The sequence below is a fragment of the Asterias amurensis genome, chromosome 1, assembly GCF_032118995.1.
Source record: "Asterias amurensis chromosome 1, ASM3211899v1".
Lineage (NCBI taxonomy): Eukaryota > Metazoa > Echinodermata > Asteroidea > Forcipulatida > Asteriidae > Asterias > Asterias amurensis.
Genome location: NC_092648.1, coordinates 7,865,675 through 7,882,949, shown reverse-complemented (window position 1 = coordinate 7,882,949; position 17,275 = coordinate 7,865,675). Strand labels below are relative to the sequence as shown.

General features: G+C 39.2%; 1 protein-coding gene across 1 annotated transcript in view; it reads left to right on the top strand.

Moving 5' to 3' along the window:
• LOC139944530 (exportin-5-like) overlaps nucleotides 1-17,275 on the top strand; it is a 207,142-nt gene that overhangs the window by 33,289 nt on the left and 156,578 nt on the right. The gene's annotated exons all lie outside the window — the stretch shown is intronic.

The following is a 17,275-nucleotide window of genomic DNA, read 5'->3' as shown; positions in this document are numbered from 1 at the left end:
TTGGTTGGTAAAAAAAACAACACAATTTGCAAAATAAGTTAACTTTATGCTAGTTACCTAAAATATTATAACAACTGTTGTTATGTTTTTTAGGTGTTCGGCTAACAGCTGAACAACAACTATTGTTATCAATCGTTGTTATTGTTAGCTGTTCCGATTCAGTCGGAACAGCTATTGTTTTTGTTGAGATTTTTATTATTTTTATTATTAGCTGTTCCAAACCAGTCGGAACAGCTATTGTTTTCGTCGATATTTTTATTATTTTTATTATTATTATTATTCTTTGTTTCTGCCTAAAACCCATAGCATTTGTACACGTTTTTTTCTTTAAGCCTAATCTCCCAAACCATAATACGAAAGAGTGAGTTTATTATACCAAATTGTAGCTTAGAACATAAGCTTTACTCTAAATGTAAAAAAAACTAAGAATCTTAATTAATTAACCACGTAATCTTCATTTGAATATAACTGGATGCAGTCGCTTCCATGTTATTGTTAAATATTATCTTTGGTAAATCCCATACTGTATGTACCTATCATGAGTTGTGACTTCTTGAGATGAGTCTACGCGTTTGAATATAACTGGATGCAGTCACTTCCATGTTATTGTTAAACATTCTCTATGGTAAATGCCATACAGTATGTAACTATGATGAGTTGTGACTTCTTGAGAGGAGTCTACTCAAGTATCTTTTTCTTGTTTTTCTACATACGTTCTGGACCACAGCGCAGTGTCTGTTTCTTCGTTTCCTAACCGAGTTCTGGATGTACACGAAGGCTTAGGGTTTTCGTTTAACGAACGTGCGTATATAAATAGGGGTACGTTTGTGACGACGACGACATACCATGGTGTCCACAGAATTACACTAAACTTAAACAGTTTGAAGATAATGACAGTTGAAAGCTTCCCTTAAAATATTACTTGCTGTGGTGTTGTAGTTTTTGAGAAATTAGTGAAAAAAACTCTCAACGTATGACTGGGAGCGAGTTGGTTTGGGACCGAGTTGACCAGGTTCGTTTTTGAGAAATGAGTGAAAAAACTGTCAACGTATGACTGGGACCGAGTTGGTTTGGGACCGAGTTGACCGGGTTCGTTTCAGGCGATGAGCGTGGACGACGAAAATAGAACGCCTGGTCTTTGGACTCATTTACGGGTGAAGTCACCTTGTTTGCGCCGGGGACCATTTGCCTAAACTAATTCCAGTATTTCGCTTTCTTTTCGGAAATTATACCATGACATACAAAAACTCTTTGGCAGGAATACAAAAGCAGCGATTTTATTATGCTGACGTTTCTCTTGTGGTTGAGTGGGTCATTTGTATAGAGCTGCTTATAATAAATAGGCAAAACATTTTGCTTTATAAAAATGCAGAAATTGAGCAGAATACCTGGATTCACGACTTGTACAAAATGAGGAATGGTATTTGCTGTGTTTAGCTGCTTTTTGTGTTTTAAAAGCTATATGTTGTTTGGTCTGGTCCTGTGCCAATGACTTTTTAAAGGAATAAACGCAGCGCTTACGTATAATCAGGGAATTGTGCTTACGCAAAGCGTAATTAACAGCTTAGCAGGGAATGTGTTCTTGAGCGTCACAATTCGCAACAACAAAATTACTACCGGTACAGTTGACTAATTGTGCTCAATTCCTGTGAAACTGTCACTACAAAAACAGTGACTTAAATATTTTGATTTGCATTCACAGGACAACCGTGCTTTATAATTAGTTGTGCAAAAGTAGGCCAGGGCGACTAGTGTGCTTAAGTGTTAAAGTCGCGACTACAAATTATTAGAGAGGTTTCGCAAGCGTGCGGATACAGATACAGATACTGATATGATAACCGTAACCGTTCACATCCGCCATGTGTTGAATTTTGTTTCGCAAACTATAGGTATGTTTCACTTGAGTGCGCTCGCATTCAGCATGAGTGTTTTTCTGACATACGTATGACCGATTAGAGACCCCATGTTTTATACACTACATTTTCTCATCTTTTTGCTTGCAAATGACTAAACAAATTATATCTATATCAAGCACGATTTCCGTGGGAAATATTTTTGGAAATATAAGCTCCCATATCCTGTACGAATGTATATGCAAAATCTGATAGTCGCGGATACGCGTCACTTGAACACACAAAGTGTCGACGTATCGGTATCTGTATGTTTATCTGTACACTTGGGAAACCTCTCTATTATTTGAGTCGCGACTACTGTTTTTCTCTACTCCATTATAATCATGCCCACACGTTGACTACAAAACTAGTCCCGACTACCTGTTTGGTGAAACAGTTATGTTGCTTACTACTAATCGCAACATAATTAATGTTGCGCTTGCAGCACATTGCGGCACAAATCTTGAGAATCCGTAATTTATCTCGACAAGTGTCATAGTTGGGTTTGAGGTGCGACTAGTCGAGTAGTAAATTTCACTAGTCACCTAGGCCTATCATGATGGGAACTTGCATACTGAAAAATACTGTGCGAATGGGCCCAATATGCTCTGCTCTGGAAGCAAATATTCAGTGCTAAGCAGAAGCAGTTTTTTCTGCGCTTACGTCAAGCGAAATAGACTACTAAGCAGGGATTTATTTTGTTTGTGTGCTTCCAAGCTCGCACTTTGTATTCCGTGCTTGCACAGTAAGCAGAAAATGGTGATCGTAAGCGCATAGTTTGGTGGCCGTTAAGAGTTAAGCGAAATCCACTCATGCTAAATCAAACATCAAACCACTGACCAAATACAAGGATTTTATCCTTAATGTAGTTTTTTGTGACATGACATTGGACTCTTAAATTACTGCATTAAACTCAAGAAACCAACAAATCAAACAATCTTGAGTCAAATATTAGTTTTATTTACATTTACTAAACTTTTTAATTGAACTTTTTGAGATAAACATTTCAACTGAACATTTGACTAGTAATAACATCTCCCCTAGTATACAGACCACTCATATTACATACCGCCCTCTAGTGACAGTAAAAAATATTTAATGGAAGACAACAATAGCAAATTTGTAAACGCTTTTTGTTTCAGCCTATTCTCCTAAACCATTACTTGAGGTCACGTGACCCTCATTTGCATATTTAATTGGGAAATCTTTGTAACACCATATCTCAAGAAGTACCGGACCTATTTTTAACCTGTTTTTAAACTGAACATTTGACTAGAAAAAAGGAGTTGTTGATAGTAAGACCACTCATCTTACATACCGCCCTCTATTGACCAGTAAAAATATTTAATGGAAGAAAACCAAAGCATAGTTTGTAAACGTTTTTTGTTTAAGCCTTATCTCCCAAACCTTAATACGAAAGAGTGCGTTTATTATACCAAATTGAAGCTTAGAACATAAGCTTTACTTAAAATGTATTTTTTTTTATATTCTTAATTAGTTAACCATGTGACCCTCATTTGCATATTTAATTGGAAAATCTTTGTAGCACAATATTTCAAGAAGTACAGGGCCGATTCTTACCTTGTTTGTAGTTAAAGACTCCTTGGGGATTGGAGATTAATTTGGAAAAACCGTGACCTCAAGTTGACCTCTACTTCCGGGTCAACCGGAAGTAGGACCATATCTCAAGTACTATACAACCGATTTTCAAACCTTTTTTAGTTTAAGACCCCTTAGGCATTAAAAATAAACTTTGAAAAACCGTGATCTAAAGCTGACCTCTACTTCCGGGTCAACCGGAAGTGGGACCATATCTCAAGTACTATACAACCGATTTTCAAACTATTTCAGTTTTAGACCCCTTAGGCTTTAAAATAAACTTTGAAACACCGTGACCCCAGGTTGACCCCTACTTCCTGGTCAAGGTTGACCCCTACTTCCTGGTCAACCGGAAGTGGGACCATATCTCAAGTACTATAACAGATTTTCAACTTTTTTCAGTTTAAGACTCCTATGCATTAAAAATAAACTATGAAAAACCATGACTCCAAGTTAACCTCTACTTCCGGGTCAACCGGAAGTGGGACCATCTCAACAATTACACAACCGATTATCAAACTTTTTTCAGTTAATAGACTCCTTGGGCATTCAAGATTAGTTTGAAACAACTTTGACCCCATGTTGACCTTTACTTCCGGGTCATTGCAGATTAGTCTTTGGTAGCTGTGAGCCCATGTTGACCTTTACTTACGGGTCAACCGGAAAGTGTGACCTTATATCAAGAGCTACAAAACTTTTGTGAAACTATTTTTTTCAGTTATAGATTCCTTGGGCAATGATGCACAAAATCCAAGCAAAACAACACGGAACAGCTTCGTGTTTGTTCACAAACACTTAATGTCTAGTTATTATTATTCTTTGTTTCTGCCTAAAACCCATAGCATTTGTACACGTTTTTTTCTTTAAGCCTAATCTCCTAAACCATATGACGAAAGAGTGAGTTTATTATACCAAATTGAAGCTTAGAACATAAGCTTCACTTAAAATGTAAAAAAAATGTTAAAATTCTTAATTTATTAACCACGTGACCCTCATTTGCATATTTAATTGGGAAATCTTTGTAGCACCATATCTCAAGAAGTACACGGCCGACTCTTACCCTGTTTGAAGTTAAAGACTCCTTGGGGATTGGAGATTAATTTTGAAAAACCGTGACCTCAAGTTGACCTCTACTTCCGGGTCAACCGGAAGTGGGACCATATCTCAAGTACTAAACAACCGATTTTCAAACTTTTTTCAGTTTTAGACCCCTTAGGCGTTAAAACTAAACTTTGAAAAACCGTGACCTCAAGTTAACCTCTACTTCCGGGTCAACTGGAAGTGGGACCATATCTCAAGTACTTAACAACCGATTTTCAAACTTTTTTCAGTTTTAGACCCCTAAGGCATTAAAACTAAACTTTGAAAAACCGTGACCTTAGATTGACCTCTATCGGAAGTAGGACCATATCTCAAGAAGCACAGGGCCGATTTTTAGACTGTCTGTAGTTATAGACCCCTTAGGCGTTGAAAATAAACTTTGAAAAATCGTGACCTCAAGTTGACCTCTTATTCCGGGTCAACCGGAAGTGGGACCATGACTCAAGAAGTACACGGCCGATTTTTAGACTGTTTGTAGTTATAGACTCCTTGGGATTGGAGATTATATTTTGAAAAACCGTGACCTCAAGTTGACCTCTACTTCCGGGTCAACCCGAAGTGGGACAATATCGATTTTCAAACTTTTTTCACTTATAGACTCCTTGGATATTGGAGACTAGCCTTAGGTTACCGTGACCCCGTGTCGACCTCTACTTCCGGGTCAACCGGAAGTGGCACCATAACTCAATACACTATTTAACATTTTCAAACTTTTTTTCAGTTTTAGACTCCTTGGTCATTTTAGCTCATAATCCAAGCAAAAGAACACGGAACAGCTTTGTGTTTGTTCACAAACACCTAATGTCTAGTTATTTTTATTATTATTTTTCTTTGTTTCTCGCCAAAACCCCATTGCATTTGTACACGTTTTTTCTTTAAGCCTAATCTCCTAAACTATAATACGAAAGAGTGAGTTTATTATACCAAAATGGTAGCTTTACTTTAAATGTTAAAAAAAATTAAAATTTTAATTAATTAACCACGTAATCTTCATTTGAATATAACTGGACGCAGTCGCTCCATGTTATTGTTAAATATTCTCTTTGGTAAATGCCATACAGTATGTACTTATCATGAGTTGTGACTTCTTGAGATGAGTCTACGCATTTGTATGTAACTGGATGCAGTCGCTTCGCTTCCATATGTTATTGTTGAACATTCGCTATGGTAAATGCAATTCAGCAGGGTTCGACATTAACGCTGGTCCGCTGGCCAAATGCCAGTAGAAATCGCGTCGGACCAGCTGAAACCCTTTGCCAACTGGTCCGGCTGACCAGTCAAAAATATCGGCAGCGGTACTACAGAACTATGACTATTTTTTAAATATTTTTAGGCTCGAATAAAACGTAAAAACATTCACTTAAGGTTTGGATAAATCGTAAAAAAAATCACTCGAAGTGCCGCTGAACGCTGGCAAACTTCCGACGATCACGCATACACATGTGCACTCAGCGCAAAATCCCATCATGCAACGCAAAGGCTCGTAGTCTTCGTATTAGTTCACGTGTTGCAAAAAGTGTAAGAAACATTGAACGCTAGAGGGCGTTTCAGAATATTCGATAGCGTGGGAATAGACGCCCTCTATTGGTGAAAGTACGCGATAGCTTACAAAACTAGCTTCAATCGCCTTGACAAAAGACCACAAAGCAAAACACATTCTGTCAGCAGCATGGTCGTCGACAACGGAGCAGATTTCTGTGTGGGAATTAGAGTCTAGCGTGTTTACGAAAAACCAGCGAGACGGTGAGGCCTCATTCAACAAAAATTACCAAGTTACAATACTCTGGATGAGCAAAAAGGAGTATTTAATTGTGTTTAGTAAGGTTTTTCCGTCCTGATTTTGCTTATTTTTTTTTGTTATTTGGGGCTTGTTTTTTGCGGGGGATTGGTGGGTGATCTAGTTTCGCTCCATGGTTTTATGGTCAAATATAATGCGCGGTTGTTTGGGTTTTTTTGCGGGTTGATTTCAAGAAAGACTTGGGTTCTAGAATGCAATACCTCCATGGTTAAACAAAGGCGCAGTTGTTTTTGCTACTTTTAAATGAAAGTTTTGTTCACAAAACAGACGCCGGTATAATTGAAAAAAAAATACCGTAAAACTCATATGCTTCTTCATGGATGTTGCAACTATTTTCATGTCTACCTTTTGGGGGGTTTAATTTTCTGGACGAAAGCGGGAAGATTTTGGGAACTTCGGTTATCGGTACGATGTATTATGTTTATGAATACTTATTAAAAATACAAATAGGCAATGTTTATACATGATAAAATAACTTGAGCGATTGCACGTAACCCTCCCCACCATAGATTTGAAGGCAATACATAAAAAGTTAATTTGATATTTTTAACAGTCGGTTTTAAAGTGTTTTTTTTTTTTGTTAAGTAAAACACTAAAAAAAAAAATCATAAAAAAAGTTCTTCTTTCTTGGGAATACTTGGATGTCGAGTGCTTACAATAAACCGTGGACTAAAAAAACTACCTAAATAAAGATCATATTAAATTTTCCCATTTGCTCTGACAAATAATTTGACCCGTTTTTAAATTAACTTTAATAATATTATTGTTTACATATTTTAAAAGAAAAAATACTCTCAAATTAGTGAGCCCCCTTACGAACACAATAACTTGGTACACATAAATTAAGTATGGCTTCCAGTGCAGTTAAGTTGACGTTGCAATTCATGTTGAATTTTGAAATAGCGATGATCGGAAATCGAGTAGTTGGTATACAACAGTATACTTTTAGTTTAAAAAAAATATACAAAAATTGACGGACCAGTCAAAAACGTGGCGGACCAGTGAAAAATCAAGCCAACTGGTCCTGCTGGCCAGTTGAAAAAAAAGTTAAGGGCAACCCCTGTTCAGTATGCACCTATCATGAGTTATGACTTCTTGAGAGGAGTTTACTCAAGTCTCCTTTTCTTGTTTTTCTACTTACGTTCTGGACCACAGTGAAGTCTCTTTTTATTTGTTTCCTAACCGAGTTCTGGATGTACACAAAGGCTTAGGGTTTTCGTTTATGAGCTTGCGTATACTCATAGGGGTTTTTGACGACGACGACATACCATGGTGTCCACAGAATTACACTAAACTTAAACAGTTTGAAGATAACGACAGTTGAGAGCTTCCCTTAAAATATTACTTGCTGTGGTGTTGTAGTTTTTGAGAAATGAGTGAAAAAACTGTCCATGTATGACTGGGACTGAGTTGGTTTGGGACCGAGTTGACCGGGTTCGTTTTTGAGAAATGAGTGAAAAAACTGTCAACGTATGACTGGGACCGAGTTAGTTTGGGACCGAGTTGACCGGGTTAGTTTCAGGCGACGAGTGTGGATGACGAAAGTAGAACGCCTGGGATTTGGAATCTTTTACGAGTGAAGTCGGGGACCATTTGCCTAAACTGATTCAAGTATATCGCTTTCTTTTCGGAAATTATGCCATGACATACAAAAGCAGGAATACAAAAGCAGTGATTTTATTATGCTGACATTTCTGTTGTGGTTGAGTGGGTCATTTGTATAGAGCTGCTTATAATGGGCAAAACATTTTGCTTTATAAAAATGCAGAAATTGAGCAGAATAGTGGCTAAATGTTATAGAGCTGCTTATAATCAATAGGCAAAACATTTTGCTTTGAAAAAATTGCAGATGAGCAGAATACCTTGATTCACAACTTGTAATTGTATTTGCTGTGTTTAGCATGTTTAGCTGCTTTTTGTGTTTAAAAAGCTTTAGTGTAGTTTGGTCCTGGGCCAATGGCTTTTAAAGGAAAGAATCGCAACGCTTACATAATCAACGAATTGTGCTTACGCTAAGCGTATTTAACAGCTTAGCAGGGAATGTGTTCTTGAGCGTCACAATTCGCAATAAAAAAATGCTACAGTTGACTGATTGTGCTCAACTCCTGCAAAACTTTCACTGCGAAAACAACAGTGACTTAAAAATTTTGGTTTGCATTCACAGGATAATACCGGTGGTTTACTTACGTGCAAAAGTAGGATGGGGCAACTAGTGTGCTTTAGTGTGAAAGTCGCAACTGCAAATTATTATTTGAGTCGCGACTACAAATTACTATTTGAGTCGCGACTACTATTTTTCTCTACTCTGTTATAATCGTGCTCAAACGTTGACTACAAAAATTGTCCCGACTACCTGTCTGGTGAAACACTGAGTTGTGTTGCTTCTTACTATTCACAACATACTATAAAACGTGCGCTTGCAACACTTTGCGACACAAGTCTTGAGAATCAATAATTTATCTCGACAAGTGTCGTAGTTGGGTTTGAGGTGCGACTAGTCCAGTTGGTAAATTTCACTAGTCACCCAGGCCTATCATGATGGGAACTTGCTTATAAGTTTTTATCGCGAATTGCAAAATTTCAAGACAGGGCGCTGTTGAACCCACACAAAGTTAAAGGCGTTGCGAGCGCGAGTCGTAGAAACTGCATAGAAACCGCCCTATATTTTTCCCAAAATGCATTGCGGTTCTGAATCGCGATAAACCTTATGAAAAATCTTGTGCGAATGGGCCCAAGTATAATTTGCACTTCCGAAGTGCTGCCTTTTCGATCCCTATTCTTATCCGGACTTCTTCGCTGTCATTGAGATTGTGAGTTATTGTTGTGCCAAGATAGCGAAACTTACTGACACGTGGTATAATGGCTCCATGAAAGGTGATTGTTGCATCTGTTAAAACCTTCTGGATGACGAGGTACTCTGTCTTACCCGGATATATTACAAGGCCATATTCCTCTGAGATATCTCCAAGAATGGCAAGCATGTCCTCAGCATGCTTTCTGGAGAGAGCCATCAGGACCAGATCGTCAGCATATCTCAGCTCTTTGATGTTGAGACCACTCACATCGGGGTCTCTGAGATGTGCTGTATGGAAGTACCACTCCCTCATCTAGCATTCTGTGTAGAGGCTGAAAAGTGTTGGAGAGAGTGGGCAGCCTTGCCTCACACCAGCTGGGGTGTCAAAAACCTGTGTGAGTTGGCCCTTCCATCGGAGTTGACCATTTGCATTCAGGTACAGGTCTTCAATGAGTCTCAGTACATCACCCTCAACACCGAGTTTTGCAAACATGAGCTCGTGGTTAACTGAGTCAAAGGCTTTTTTGTAATCCACAAAGACCAGATTGGAGTTGGAGTGGAGTTTTGGCAGTGTAGTAGGCTTCCGATACTGATTTGAGAAGATATGCGGCATCTGTTGTACCCTTTCCTTCACTGAAACTGCACTGTGTTTCTTTCTTCTTGTGTAGAGCTATGTATATTGAATTTGTCATGGTCGTGGGCCATTTCCCTTCCTTCCATATGGCGCATACTGCTTCATGCAGGATATCCAAGATCTGTGGCTCTTGTGCGGCGATCTTAATGCTCTCAGATGTGACATTGTTGCATCCAGTCGCTTTGTTGTTGTTGAGATCTGCAATGGCTTTTGCTGTTTCCTCAATGGTTTTAAGGGTGTATTCCCCATTGTTTGGCTGAATTTGGGGGCGTGGTCTGTCAGAGACAAACAGCTTCTTTGAATACTCTTCACATCTGCTAATCTGCTCTTCCGCGGTCTGCAGCAGCTTACCATTCTCATCCTTGATGTTCACCTCTGGAGGTTTTGGTTTTTGAAGAAGAGTATCTGCCGTTTTGAAAAGTGCCCTGACATTATGAGTTCGTTGTGCTTCGTTCATTGTTGCAATCTGCTCTGCAAGCCGATCATCAAGATCGTTCTGGGTTGATCGCTTGACCTCTTTCACAAGTTGTTTATACCGAGCCGGGTCCAAGTTCTTTGCTCCCTTTTTTGTGTGGATGAGGTCAATGGAGGCCTGGCTCAAATATGGCTGGTTGGCTTGTGTTGTTTTGAAACCACATGTCATGATGGTTTCTTCGTGTATTACTGCAGAAATGTGATCAAGTTGTTCACCGTGTTTTAGCTTCTCTTTCAAGATACAGCGCATTCTGTTAGCAGTCTGCTCATTTTTCAATGAGTCGATGTTGGGCTTCCTGCTATATATGCTGCGATTGAATGGTCTCTTAAACTTGAGCTTAATGTTACAGAGAACAAGACGAGGTCTGTGTCAAAACATGCACTGAATGAGCAACAATCAGTCATGTGGTTTCTTGACTGTTGATCGATGAGAATGTGATCTATAGCATTTTTGGCATTGCCTGCCCTTGAGATCCAAGTGACTCCTTAGGTCTTAAAATTTGTTGGGAAAAACGGTGACCTTATTTTGACCTCTTCTTCCGTGTCAACTGGAAGTGGGACCATATCTCAAGTACTATTCAACCGATTTTAAAACTTTTTCGGTTTTAGACCCCTTGGGCATTGGAGATTAGCCTTAGGTTACTGTTACCCCATGTCGACCTCTACTTTCGGGTCAACCGGAAGTGGCACCATAACTCAAGACACTATTCAACATTTTCAAACTTTTTTTCAGTTACAGGCTCTTGGTCATTTTAGCACATAATCCAAGCAAAAGAACATGGACCAGCTTTGTGTTTGTTCACAAACACCTAATGTCTAGTTATTTTTATTATTAGCTGTTCCGACCTACCGTCGGAACAGGTATTGTTTTCGTCGAGATTTTTATTATTTTTTATTATTATTATTATTGTTGTTGTTGTTGTTGTTGTTGTTGTTGTTGTTATTTTTATTGTTATTTTTATTGTTATTTTTATTGTTATTTTTATTGTTATTTTTATTGTTATTTTTATTTTTATTTTTATTTTTATTTTTATTTATATTGTTATTTTTATTGTTATTTTTATTGTTATCATTGTGTATGATAAATTAAGCATTCAAAGGAATTCAAAAGCAGCGATTTTATTATGCAGACGTTTTTCTTGTGGTTGAGTGGGTCATTTGTACAGAGCTGCTTATAATAAATAGGCAAAACATTTTGCTTTATAAAAATGCAGAAATTGAGCAGAATACCTGGATTCACGACTTGTACAAAATGAGGAATGGTATTTGCTGTGTTTAGCTACTTTTTGTGTTTTAAAAGCTATGAGTGCGTTCGTTTAGCTTCCCTGGGTCAAACCCGATGTTGCGTATTTTATTTTTTCCAGGACGAACGTGGGCACACAATTACCCCACGTTCGTCTTTGAACCAGAAAAAAAACCCAGACACATCATCACGTGAGCCTTCCCGTGGTGACGTCAGTGCACCTCGGGCCAGCCCCAAGGGCCCCACTTGTGGATTGGGTCACAGGACAACCGTGCTTTATAATTAGTTGTGCAAAAGTAGGCATTGCAAATTAGTTGTGCAAAAAGTGTTAAAGTCGCGACTACAAACTATTAGAGAGGTTTCGCAAGCGTGCGGATACAGATACAGATACGGATATGATAACTGTAGCCGTTCACATCAGCCATGTGTTGAATTTTGTTTCGCAAACTATAGGTATGTTTCATGCCCACACGTTGACTACAAAACTAGTCCCGACTACCTATTTGGTGAAACAGTTGTGTTGCTTACTACTAATTGCAACATAATTAATGTTGCGCTTGCAGCTAATTGCAGCACAAATCTTGAGAATCCGTAATTTATCTCGACAAGTGTCGTAGTTGGGTTTGAGGTGCAACTAGTCGAGTACTAAATTTCACTAGTCACCTAGGCCTATCATGATGGGAACTTGCATTCTGAAAAATCCTGTGCGAATGGGCCCAATATGCTCTGCTCTGGAAGCAAATATTCAATGCTAAGCAGAAGCAGTGTTTACTGCGCTTATGTCAAGTGAAATAGACTACTAAGCAGGGATTTATTTTATTTGTGTGCTTCCAAGCTCGCACTTTGTATTCCGTGCTTGCACTAAGCTTGGGCGATATCACGACATTATCGAATATCGCGATATTAATTTGGAAACGATTTCGATATCGGATGGATTTGGTTTTAATTGAAGTATCGATATATCGCGACGTATTTGCTAGCTGAGTCATCTTGCACCCCATAGGTTTGGAGTAAAACCAGAAGAATAGGTCATTAGAACACCTCTTTTATGCTATGACTGTCTCTTCTACAACTTTCACTTGGAGTTTTAAGACTGATGATTCAGGGGTTTCCCTTAACTTTTTTTTTTCAATCGCCTGCCGGGCGAGTCAACCAAAATCTCGATTGCCCGCAGGTTTTTTCACTAGCCCACATGTAATTATACACAAAATTAAAAAAAAAAAAAAAAAAAAACAAAAAAAACACGAAAGTGAAGCCCTTAAAATTGCTTTTTTTTTTGAGGATTTTTACCTTGAACTATCCCTTTTCCATCAACAACAACTTTAATAACTTCGTGGTTGGGGGGTCGGTTGATTTGAACATGTTTTGAACTCCGTTTGCAACAAAATCTTCATGAATCAACGATCAGTCAACAACGCACATCGAGAAATAATTAATGAATTGCCCCGTAACGCCCTCTGTTGGCAAAAGTTGTCAATGTTATTGGTTGTCCAAGGCTGTACATTGTGCACAGTCTGCAGTCATTATGCACAACGTTCGGCAATTCTTTACTCCGTTCATGAACATGTACTGCATTGAAGTCTAGTCAAGAACATAATGAATATGGAATTTATTAACAGCCATCAACGGCCAATCACAGCGTGCAGAGATTTGGTCAGAATGGTCTTTGGACGACTGTGTGCGTTGTGTATGTGCTGTGCATACTGCATGGATGTACCACCAGTGGGCGACCGTGTACTGTGAGGATACTCGGCACCATGTGGTTTGTGCATCGTGTTTTCAATTGATTGTACATGTTTTCTGATACGAACGACAGCAATTCCGGTCCCGATCACGACAAAATTAAATCTAGCAAGTTTCTAGAATTGTCAAACTTACTAATTTAAAAGCTTTAGTAGAAGTTTTCTGTGGGATTTTGCCACTGAACCCTCATTTATATGTGAAAAGGAATAATTATTTGACTCGCCCAGCGGGCTAGTGAGAAATGGTTTTCAGTCCCCCGCCGCTATTTTCACTCGCATTTGGCATCGGGCGACCGCTAATTTCGAACCCTGAATCTGATGTCAAATTTAAATAATCGCGATTATATCGAATATTGCGATATATTGTCGGCGATATATCGTGAATAAAATAAATCGATATCGCCCAAGTTTACATGTAGCTTGCACAGTAAGCAGAAAATGGTGATCGTAAGCGCAGAGTGTGGTGGCCGTTAACAGTTAGGCGAAATCCACTCGTGCTAAATCAAACAGCAAACCACTGACCAAATACAAGGATTTTATCCTTAATGTACTTTTTTGTGACATGAAATTGGACTCTTAAATTACTGCATTAAACTCCTCTAGTATGTATACAGACCACTCATATTACATACCGCCCTCTTGTGACAGTAAAAAATATTTAAGGGAAGTAAACGCTTTTTGTTTCAGCCTATTCTCCTAAACCATAACTTGAAAAGAGTTATATCATATATCAAATAAAAGACTAGGACCTAAGCTTAATTCCTCATGTATTTTTGTTTTTAAGTTCTTAATAAATTAACCACGTGACCCTCATTTGCATATTTAATTGGAAAATCTTTGTAACACCATATCTCAAGAAGTACCGGGCCAATTTTTAACCGGTTTTAAACTGAAAATTTGACTAGAAAAAAGGAGATGTTGACGGTAAGACCACTCCTCTTACATACCGCCCTCTATTGACCAGTAATATTTAAAGGAAGAAAACCAAAGCATTAGTTTGTAAACGTTTTTTGTTTAAGCCTTATCTCCCAAACCATAATACGAAAGAGTGCGTTTTTTTTTACCAAATGGAAGCTTAGAACATAAGCTTTTTATTCTTTATTAGTTAACCACATGACCCTCATTTCTATATTTAATTGGAAAATCTTTGTAGCGCAATATATCTCAAGAAGTACAGGGCTGATTCTTACTCTGTTTGTAGTTAAAGACTCCTTGGGGATTGGAGATTAATTTGGAAAAACTGTGACCTCAAGTTGACCGCTAATCAGCTGTATGCAGGATAGAGTTGTGTGGCGTGTCAGACATAGAGCCCGACTCAAACATGCTGCAACGCGACAACTTGGGTCGACTGAGTGAGTGAGTGAGTGAGTGAGTGAGTGAGTCTCGATGATGACAGCCAATTATTGGTTCCTGTGTGGACTTTTTTACCTGTTGCTTTCAAGGCCTTCATTAAACCTTAAAACTCCCAGATGGCCACCATAAAAAAAGAAAACGTTGCTGCTGTTCTATTTGTATGCATTAGCCATGCATATGTATTTGACGTGACTTACAAGGTTTCATGTAGATCTTGAAAACCCAAGATACATGTAGCCACTATATATAACAAAGAAGGTACTGCTGCTCTTCTGAGTGGTACAACTAGATTCATTGACCATGATAATGTATATGTGGTCACCATAATAGTGGTTATAGGTGATTTAGAAGGTGAGATATTGATAAAATATGTGTTTTCTTCATATGGCGGCCATCTTGAAAACCCAAGATGGCCGCTATATAAAAGAAAGAATGCACTGCTGCTCTTCTGAGTGGTACAGTTGGATCCATTGACCATGGAAATATATATTTGGACACACTATTTGTGATTCTATGTGACTTTGGAGGCGAGATACCGGCAAATATGGGTTTTTCATATGAGTATCATCTTAAAAATCCAAGATGGCCGCCATACAAAGGAAATAAAGCACTGCTGCTTTTCTAAGTGGTGAAGATGTATTCCTTGACCATGGAAATGTATATCTAGACACCATAATTGTGATCCTAGGTGACTCAGGAGGTGAGATACTGGCAAAAACAGGTTTTTAAATGGCGGCCATCTTGTAAATCCAAGATGGCCGCCATAATACGTCTTGGTGAGGTGGTTCCTATCAAAAATGCAAAGCTTAGGTATTAAGGAACACGTGGACAAAATTTGGTGCTTTTGTCCGGAACGTCCACATCCATCTCAAATATGGTCATAAGCTGCCTGACTAGGACTCTGATGTTGCATGCTGCTTAAGAACCGTGGAGGCGGATTAGCTTGGAGATGCACAAAGGCGGGAAATGGAGGCGGGAAGTTGAGCTCGATGATGCTTGGTGAAACCTGCTCTGGAGCCTTGGGGTAGTGTGGGGGGGGGGGTGCTCTCACTGAACTGTGTCAGTAGGATCAAGCACATGGGATAGGGAGGGTGTAGGGACTAGGGGACTGAGGGTATAGATGACACAAAGGAGTCTAATGGTTGGGGCCTAGGGGGTGACCGTGAATATAGAAGATCCATTGGTCGGGAGAAGGGGGAGCCAGATGTCGCTGATGTGGACGCCGATGTCTTGGGGTACGGTGTCATGCTTGTGGATCTCGATGGCCTCTCTGATGCGCCTTGGTTGCCACTCCTGGCTTGGAGCGATGATTTCTGCTGCTTCCCAGTTCACTCGGTGGTCAGTGATGTGGGAATGCTTGACGATGGGGGATTTATCAAAGTCCCCCCTCCTTCCGTGTGATCGGTGTTCCTTAAGTCTAGTGGGAAGGTTACGCCCGGTTTCCCCGACGTAAACCTTACCACGGAATGCGGTAGACTCTTGCACGAGTGGAGGGGTCCATCTTGTCCTTGTGTGATTGGAGAGAGCGATGGAGTTTCTTAGGAGCGAGGTGATACACCTTGATTCCTGCGTGCTTGAAGAGAGTTGTCATCGTTCATGTCACCAATGTATTCAGCCCTGATGTTATTTTGGTTAAGCTTCTTCACCTGGTCTCCCATTAGTGTGACAAGTGGAGAATAACAACTGCAATTGCTTTTCCTTCAACATTGGCATCCTGTGAAAAAAAAGAGTACATATTTACATGGCATGTAGCTACATGTAGTAGTAGTACTCCTACATTGTAGATATGGTTCGATCTGCTTATTTTTGAGACAAAGGTGGAACAAACCTTATATAGTTCTAAGAGTAGTAGTAGTTGTACATGAACATGTACATCCCCCCAAAAAACAAAATGGTTTACTATCAGCAAGATATGGCCCTGGTAGGGCGTCAGTCAGTGCCACTGGGCCCAATTTCATAAACAAACTTATGTGCTTCCTGTAGCAGAAAAATGTGTATTGTTACGTCACTATTGTGCGTACCTTGCGATAGCCAGAATTGACCCTTTTCGGTTAACAATTAAATTCTGCTAAGGGAGGCTCTGTAAGCAAAAAACAGCTGCTTACCGGTACATGTTTTTTAAATTGGGCCCAAGACGTGTCTATCATCAGATTTTCACAAAATAATGTCATCAAAGGATAAAAATCAACAATTTTCAAACTCCCCTTCCGATTGGTTCCGGCTACAAAGGAATAATGTGAGTAGAAATTCAGTTTTCTCAATCAAGAAGGTGACAATTTGAAAAAACTAGGCTGTACACTTTTTTGCATTGGTACGGGACCTTCAACCCCAGTTCAAACTTGCTGGGAATGGGATACGAACCTGACGTCACAAGTTTGCAACAAATAATTCGCAGGGGTTGAGTTGTGCTCAACTCTCTTGTAAATTCGTAGCAAAAATTAAGTTGTGACGTCAAATTCACGTCAAATTCCCTTCGCATTCGCAGGAAGTATGGCCCAGGCTTTACACTCCTCGAGTCCAACCAACCTTATAAATTAGCAAGAATAAGATTTAGATTGAGTGCTGACAAAACTGAGTAGTCCTGACCTTGCCCTCCCGTGGCCTCATTATTATCAGAATCAGATATATACTTTCGGCGAAGCCAA